This window comes from Clytia hemisphaerica, unplaced genomic scaffold (genome assembly GCF_902728285.1).
Source record: "Clytia hemisphaerica strain Z4C2 unplaced genomic scaffold, Clytia hemisphaerica genome assembly, whole genome shotgun sequence".
NCBI lineage: Eukaryota > Metazoa > Cnidaria > Hydrozoa > Leptothecata > Clytiidae > Clytia > Clytia hemisphaerica.
The window spans coordinates 567,461-573,929 of record NW_027104192.1 but is presented as its reverse complement, the minus strand read 5'-3'; positions in this window follow the sequence as shown (position 1 = coordinate 573,929).

Genomic DNA, 6,469 nt, shown 5'->3' with positions numbered 1-6,469 from the left:
AAAATGAACAATGCGTTGACATCATTTCTCTCAATTTTTATTTCTGACGTCAGAAATTATAGCAATTTTTTATCTCTTTTCGCTTGTTTTTTCTGCTTTATTTCGCTATCTTTCCTGGATAAAGCGCTAAAAATCAATCAAAGCTGAAGGAAACGGTTAACAAATACAATAATGACCGGTTTTTTTCGGGCTGTACTGAAAATATTGCCCTCGGTCAGCGCAACAACCTCGCAAGCTCGGTCGTTACTTGACCTCGGGCAATATTTCTCAGTACAGCCCTCACTAACCGGTCATTATTGTATTAATGAAAATCTAACTGCGCCCCAAAACCAATTTGCTGACAACAATATTGAAATTATAAAACATCAATTTTTTCGCTCGCTTCGCTCGTATTACACATTGTTTCTTTAATTTTTTTTCACTCTAGCAAGTGTCAAATTTGTCTATTTTTATTTTGTGATTTAGGGTATCTTGGCAGTCGATGTTCAAAAATTTTCTAGTCGGCCCCAACCATGGTGGCCTGTTTATCTTTTTTCCATTCATTATATCTACTCTTATCCACTAAATATTCCCTTCCTCAGTATGCCTAGGCAAATGAATTAGTAAAAGTTTTGAAACTAGTGAAAAATTGGGGGCGCCATTTAAAAAAAATTGACTTTGGCCCCTTCAGAAAAATTTTCCCACAACGCCACTGATGCCAAGTATATCCCATTTTATGATAAAATAGAGCTCCAGGCGGGGTCAAAATGCTTGCAACGTTACAAAACATTTTCAGAAACTCATTTCGGGCTCAAACGAAGCGTATAACTAAGTAGAATAAGATTCAGTCTAGGCAGATGTTTTTTTACATTGAAATTTTGCGTGATTCGCAAAATCCTTAATCTTGCGCTTTTTTGATGACGTCATAAAAATTGAAATTCCAATAACTTTTGATAGATTCATCAGAATAATTTCAAATTTTGACCAAAGATGCATTTTACTAATGTTTTCAGAATTAAAAAAAAAATTTTACTGAAATTTGATGACGTCATCATTTTTCGGCCAAAAAACTGAAATCCTTAAAAAATGCTGACGTCATCAAGATTTTGAAATTTGTTTGAAATATTTTGAAAATTTGGATTGAAATGCATCATTGGTGAAAATTTGAAATTATTTTGATAATTCTATCAAAAATTATTAGAATTTCAATTTTTATGACGTCATCAAAAAAGCGCAAAATTGAGGATTTTTGCGAATTACGTAAAATTTCGAAATAAAGAAACATCTGCATAGACTGGATCTTATTCTGCTTAGTTATACGCCTCGTTTGAGCCTAAAATGAGCTTCTGGAAATGATTTGTAACGTTGCAAGAATTTTGACCTCCACAAACCCGCCTTATTCCCCTGGAGAGGTTTTTGACCGAAAGTACACTCGTTTTTTGTAATAAGGAGTAAATATTTGTGGAGGCTTTACTGCTCTTATTTTTTCAGCAACTTGAAACTCGAATTGTTTTGCATATCTATACTTTACATGGCGTTCTAAGATACGCTTTTCTACTATAATAGCATATTAATTGAACGTTTCTTGAATTTTTACCAAGATTTTATTAAAATATGATAAAAAAAATTTTATTTAGAAAAAAAGAATTTTATATTACCTAATCTTAGAATCGATTGTTATTGATATTGATATTTAAATCGTTAGAATCAGAGGCCTCAAGGGGGTCTTATATTGTGCGTGTATAATGAGAAAGGTGGAGAGCAGTTTTATGTAGGAAGCGCATGATGCCATATTAAAGTATTTTTCACAGTTCTGTACAAAATTTATATTTAAGGTTTTTTAAATTTTGTGATCTTCTTAAAGAGTGAAAAGCTTTCAGACGATTCTTTTAAAAAATAATAGCTACCTAGGTTTTAAGGCTAGCTTTTAAGAATATTATTCCAAAAATCCAGTACGTATCATTTCTTATAAATAAAGACATGTGCGATGGAGGGTCATGTAATTTCATTTTAATCGTGTCATACGATTATTTTGACATGGAAGAGAGAGGGAGAGGGTTGTCGTGGTGCTATTGGAACAAAATGTGGTTTCATCTTGCAACCATTGCATAATCTTAAAAGGGACATTTCTGAGGTTATGTGAACTTTGTCTCTTGTGGTGGTGGGTACGTGGAAAAAGATATGTCAATCATGTGTTTTAGTGATTTTACGTCAACAGCTCTCATAACAACTTAACCTACTTTTCTTGCACAGTGAAAAATACTGAGTATTCTTGCTCGAGCTTTTTTGCAGATTTTTAATGTTTGTAAACTACGAGCTTTTAAACCTTTAAACATACTCAAACATTTATACCTGGAAGCGTTTGCTGTGTTAATTTTGGTTGTATCATTCTTCTTTTCAAAAATGAATACTAAAGGATCGGAGTGCGAGTGTTTTGAGAAAAATACTTGAAACGTATATATAGAAATAATTGGTCAGCCCCAGCTGAGCATTCATTTCGCTATTATTCCGCAGCAGGGTCAGAAAAAAAAAAGTGTTTCCCCGATTTCTAAAGTTTTCATCCGATCGGGTTAAGTTTGGTTTCCCGACCTGTGTATTTGCTTTTTTAGGGCAGCGTTCCGGTTGGGATACGCTTTCAATTCATCCAATCGGGCTAAGTTTGGTTTCCCGATATGTGTCAAAACCAATTCAATATGGCTGCCAAGGCGCTGCTTTTTCGTTCGTTCGGTGTTTATCTCGCCAGCTTTTATTTATGCAATCATTACATCTTGTTGAAGTGGCTTTTAAACTTATAACTAAGGAAGATACAACACTGGAGTTAGATTATAAGGATGTTCTTTTCTTTAAAGTATGAAGATTTCAACTTATTTGCTCAAGTTTTTTCCTGAATTGTGTAGCATGAAAACATATTTTTTCATTTTGGAATTGAATATAGAATAACCACCAACAATTACTGGAATTTGATGGAATGTATATATATTACAGTTCACAGCTTAATTATCTGATTATTCACAAAAATAATGTTTTCTCGAACTTGGTGTTTTCTTTTGATTTGATAGAGCTAGACATTTTAATATGCTTGTTCTTCTGGACTTGGAGATAATATTCAATATTGATAAAGCGTAAATGGAAATTGATCAAGTATATTAAATAGTAAAGCTCCTATGTAAATTTGAGAAAGAACGAAGTTCTTCATCAAATTATTGACGCAAAAATGATTTTTTTCTAGACTTGCGTTTTTCACTGGCAGTTACGTTTGTTTTTTTGGACCGACTTGGAGATAATTATGATAAAGCGTGAATGGAAATTGATCAAGTATATTAAAGTACAGCTCCTATGTAAATTTGAGAAAGAACGAAGTTCTTCATCAAATTATTGACGCAAAAATGATTTTTTTCTAGACTTGCGTTTTCACTGGCAGTTACGTTTGTTTTTTTGGACCGACTTGGAGATAATTATGATAAAGCGTAAATGGAAATTGATCAAGTATATTAAAGTACAGCTCCTATGTAAATTTGAGAAACAACGAAGTTCTTCATCAAATTATTGACGCAAAAATGATTTTTTTCTAGACTTGCGTTTTTCACTGGCAGTTACGTTTGTTTTTTTGGACCGACTTGGAGATAATTATGATAAAGCGTGAATGGAAATTGATCAAGTATATTAAAGTACAGCTCCTATGTAAATTTGAGAAAGAACGAAGTTCTTCATCAAATTATTGACCAAAATGATTTTTTTCTAGACTTGCGTTTTCACTGGCAGTTACGTTTGTTTTTTTGGACCGACTTGGAGTTAATTATGATAAAGCGTAAATGGAAATTGATCAAGTATATTAAAGTACAGCTCCTATGTAAATTTGAGAAACAACGAAGTTCTTCATCAAATTATTGACGCAAAAATGATTTTTTTCTAGACTTGCGTTTTTCACTGGCAGTTACGTTTGTTTTTTTGGACCGACTTGGAGATAATTATGATAAAGCATAAATGGAAATTGATCAAGTATATTAAAGTACCGCTCATATGTGAATTTGAGAAAGACCGAAGTTCTCCATCAAATTATTGACGTAAAAATGATTTTTTCTAGACTTTTAAGTTTTCACTGTGATTTGAAAGCAGACACTTGCATTTCATTTTGTTCTTTTTGACTTGGAGATAATTATGATCAAGCGTAAATGGAAATTAAAGTCTATTCACGATAAGTGTGCACTCTTTTTTCATTTACCTATAACTTTTGAAGGGATTCTTCAATCTTTATAAATTTGGTATCATTGAAAAGATATTAGTGAGTGGAACAATTTGAAATAAAAAAAACTTTAAAAATATTATAAAAATGAAGATGAAAATGAAAAAGAAAAAAATGAAGTTCTTGTAGAAAAGTGCTATAACTATCATTTTCACTGAAGTAAATCCTTAATCATCGAACGTTATCGCTGTGAAAAAAATTCTCAAAAATAATCATTCAATCAAAAGATATCAAACAAAGTTATAAGCTGATTGACGTCTAAAAACGCTGTTTTCTGCAGTTTTTTGCTGTTTTTTGGGGTCAATCACTTATTAACTTTGTATCATAACTTTATATTGAATAAATATTTTAATGAAATTTCTTCACAGTGATGATCTCCTAAGATCAAAAAATCTCTCCAGTGAAAATGAAAGTTATAGCACTTTTCTACAAGATCTTCATTTTTTTCTTCTTCATTTTCATCTTCATTTTTAGAATTTTTTTAAAGATTTTTTTATTTCAAATTGTTCCACTCACTAATATCTTTCCAATGATACCAAATTTATAAAGATTGAAGAATTCCTTCAAAAGTTATAGGTAAAAGAAAAAAGAGTGCACACTTATCGTGAATAGACTTTAATCAAGTATATATATTTAAAGTAGGAGCTGCCTATGTAAATTTCAGAAAGGCTGAAGTATTCTTCATCAAATTATTGACAAAAATTATGTTTTTCTAGACTTACATTTTTTCACTGTGATTTGATGGCGGACACTTATACATTCTGGGCTAATAATGATAAATAATAAATGTATATAAATGGATTAAATATTTTTTAATAGATAAATATTGCACTTTTAAGCATATTTAGGCTCAGATTAGGGAAAATACAGTACAATAATTACAGTCTTTCTGGGACGACACCGGGTATGCTAAACATAAAACTTTAAATTTGAATAAATTTTAAATAGTATTTTGGGTGTCGGTGTAAACCTTATTTTGAATTTTTCATTGCTTATTATAAAAAACATGTAGTTTTAAGCTAAACTATTTCTCTGGAGTAAAGATGAATAAGAATGACACAATTTTAACTTTTACTGATTTACAGCATCTTCGTTTTTGAAACTTTTTTGATTTTTTGTCCAGCTTGACTTTTATTTTCTTGAATCTGTTGTTGATGTAGCCTTTTGTTGCTGTTCATCTGTATATCTAATTTTTATTATCGGCAGGTACAAAATGCATAAAACATAATGCATATTGCATAATGCATATTAGTATTGTGTAATTTACAGAACGATTTTATACTTTCTAAAACTCTCCTTTGTACAGGCTAAAAACCGCGAAAACCTTCAATCAGGGGATTTCCCCAGACATGATATTTACTTTTCGAATTCGAACGAAAGAGAAAACATTCGAATCATAACAAAGGGTTTTGCGTCAGCATAAATAGTAAGAAGATGCATGCTCGATGCATGCAACAGATCAGAAAGGTTCCCCCTTCGTCTTTCTCAAAAAAAGGTAAACACATAAACATTCGAATGTAAAAAGATTCGAAGTCTATTTTCTTTAGCTTTCGCATGAACTTCATGAAGCTCTTTAATTTATATTGGCTGGATATTGGCTTATCTAACAAAAAGCATTCACATGGTTAATGCTTTGTTGTAAAAGGGAAAACCCTTTGAAATTTATTAGCAATTGTTCGAAAAGAATAAAGATCTTGCTATAAAATTTACGTTTTCGAGTTAAAAAAGTAATATACGGAGGAGATATTTTCGTGTTTTTTCTACACTATGCTACGTTCTGTAAATTACAACTATGAAAATCAAAATGGCGACAAGCATTTTCAGTGGATCATGGATTTTCTTCATCATCCAAAATTCAAATTTACAGCTTTCTATCCTTTATTTTCTGGTAGAAAATGGTATATTTGTTTCGATGAAAGTAGTATCTTTCAAATTCTCCTTATTATATCCTCTAAAATTGACATTTTTCAAATATTATGCATTATGCATCATGCAATATGCATTATGTTTTATGCATTTTGGACCTGCCGTTTTTATTATATAAATATTTATCCTAATTAAGAGACGAATAATTATTCTGTCACACAGATTGTAACATGGCATATTTTCGTTAATCCATATTGTATACAAACGTAAATTTGATTATTTTTTTACTCTCGTTTTAGTATTTCATATCAATTTTTAACAACATATCTTTCTAATCATATTAAGCAATTTAGGCTGACCTTCCAGCGCAGCTGGTTTATT